Source organism: Octopus bimaculoides, chromosome 11 (genome assembly GCF_001194135.2).
Source record: "Octopus bimaculoides isolate UCB-OBI-ISO-001 chromosome 11, ASM119413v2, whole genome shotgun sequence".
In the NCBI taxonomy this organism is placed as follows: Eukaryota; Metazoa; Mollusca; class Cephalopoda; order Octopoda; family Octopodidae; genus Octopus; species Octopus bimaculoides.
This window is the reverse complement of record NC_068991.1, coordinates 48505168-48508102: the sequence shown is the minus strand read 5'-3', so window position 1 is coordinate 48508102 and position 2935 is coordinate 48505168.

Here is a 2935-nt window from a genome sequence, read left to right as displayed (position 1 = left end):
ATATATATGGTGCGGTATGCTTGTATGTATGTACATATAAGTTCTATATTTATGGACGGATTTGCACACAGATATGCCAAAATATATATATGTATGTATTTATGTATGTTTTTATGTATGTATATGTGTGTGTGTGTGTGTGTGTTATGTGTGTGTGGGCAACGAGTACAATTAGGTAGGTGTGTGTGTGTGTGTGTTTGTGCTAGTTTGTTACGCATTTAATCAAATAATATGCAACATTAACTTAATATTTGTTCTGTGAATATGCTTTGGAAATTGGTAAGTGGAAGAATTAAAACAACGTGGAAAAGTAAGAATAAAAGAGGTACACGTCGTAATGCATAAACCGTTTAAAATTTTATGAGTAGTGTACAAAATCGATTTGATAAATAAATAGTTATCGAAGTATTTACCTAATACATGACAAATGAGTTGCCATTGTCGATAGACGTTGTAGACACAAGACAGGCATTAACTCCAGCTTATTTCGTAATCAAACAATCACATTGGTATTGTTTATTAAATAATAGTTCAAGCATAGCTGTGTGATTAAGAAGTTTGCTTTAGAACTATGTAGTTCCCGGTTCGATTCTGCTACTCGAAAAATTGGTCAAGTGTCTTCTGACATAATTTTGAGATGATCGTTTTGACATGAATTGAAATTACTAGAGAGAAACTGTATAGAAAAGTCGTATATGTTATACACGTTCTTTGTGTTTTATATTAAAAGTTTTTAAAAAATAGACAGCAGCCGTTTCTAACACGGGAACATGTGACTTTAGAGAATATCATGTCGGCAGTCACGCATTCATACATGCCTCTCTGTGTGTGTATGTGTGTGTGTGTGTGTGTGTGTGTGAGAGAGAGAGAGAGAGAGAGAGAGAGAGTGTGTGCGTGTAGATATATATATATATATATATATATATATATATATATATACGTTTATGGGGACGTAAACACACCAACACCGGTTGTCAAGCGGTGGTAAAGGAGAAACTCAGACGCAAAGACACGCACACACGCACACGCAAACGCGCGCGCACACGCAAACGCGCGCGCACACGCACCCACACACATATATATACATATATATATAAGTATATATCGAAGAGCTCATTTCAGTTTCCCTCTACCAAGTCCACTCATGATGCTTTCGTTGCCTCGAGTTTATAGTAGAAGGCACTAGATCAAGGTGCCATGCAGTGAGACTGAACCCGGAACCATGTGGTTGACAAGCAAACAAATAGATAGATAGATAGATAGATAGATAGATAGATAGATAGATAGATAGATAGATAGATAGTCAGAGACAAATAGATAGATATACACATATTTACATTCAAAGACAGACAGGTAGGCAGATAAGGTATAACATTACATTATCCAATCAGTCCACCTTTTTCTTAAGCAATAAATTATAGTTTAGCGGTGATTTGCTGTTATTTCTAACATCTATACCAACCTTACGGTAGTTTATTCGTGAGTATACAGGTATACAATACAGTCCCTTACTGTCTTGTTTTAAAGATGATAATGAAAAACCGTTTAACGGGCTCGACTCAACTGTCTTTACCGATCCCATTAAAAGTACGTGTCCGAGCGTTAATGTGAGAACTGAACATTATATTCTTACTGAAACACAAAGAATGATCATGTGCCGGTGCTGGACCGATTTAATAATTTCCATTAGAATATTCTTTCGTATTTTATCAATGCCACGAATAAGAAAATTTTAGTTGACATGCAAAGTTCTAAACACAGGAAGAAATGGACAAAAGTAGATGAAGTTAACAGTTCCGTAGTTTCACTCTTTTATTACTATGAAGAAGTATTTATTTCAACACACGATGTTTTCTTTATTTTATTTTCTTATAAATAGGCTCATGCAGAGAATGTGCAGCAAAGAATTACCAAATTCCACAGTTAGGTTGCATACGCATGGAATACATTCTTTTCGTATTTTACAAACTTCGTAGAAGATAAGCCAGACCGTTGCTACTTACCCATTACCATATACAGAAATTACATGAATGCATTAGTTATTATTTTGCAACAGATTCTGATTTGATCGAGAAGACTCATGAACGAAAGGCAGTCTACCCATGATCACCCCATTGACTTATATATTAGAAGCACTATCCAATTTGGCCTTCCTTTTTAATGGTGTTCGTCTCCCTTTTGGATATGCCACAATATGTGTATGAGAGAATAAAAGTATAATCAGAGAAGCAACTGTTATCAAGTCAGATTATAAAATTTATATATTTAAAAATTTACACATCAGGGTTGTCACAATACATCTTTAAGTTACGATAATATTATAACTTCGTTGTCTATCACACGGAAATATTTTCCTCCAAAGTTTGTTGTAGGATTTATATTTCAATGATCTCAGCACGCACACATTCACTCAGTTACGAATTATTTACGCGAGTACACAGCATCCATGAAAATACACAGCTCAAACTAAAAACTCAAATAATAAAATTCAGAAGAAATAACCAAAGTATATGAAAAAATATATGATACTGTAAAATTTCTTTGAAATTCTCTTTCAAAAATATCAGAAATAAACACAGTATCTAAAACAAAATCTTACATATACATGCTTTTCTTCAACGAAATGTGTGAAATAAAATATTTTATCTCCGTTCTGCAGTATCTAAAGACGTATGATATTTATCTTTGTATAAAAGTTTCTTAAAAAATGTTGTTCTTTTCGGTTATATAAATGGCACATTTTTTCTGTAAATTCTGTTTACTGTGAAAACCTTGTCAAGCATTACTTTAATATCGCACTTTATGTAATACGTGATACCTGGATTTCAAATGTTTCCACTTGACTTATTTTTAATACATTTATAATACTTTCGAATAACCGACATATGTATATTGCTTGACAAGCAGATTCCATTTAATGAATTTATAAAGTAAT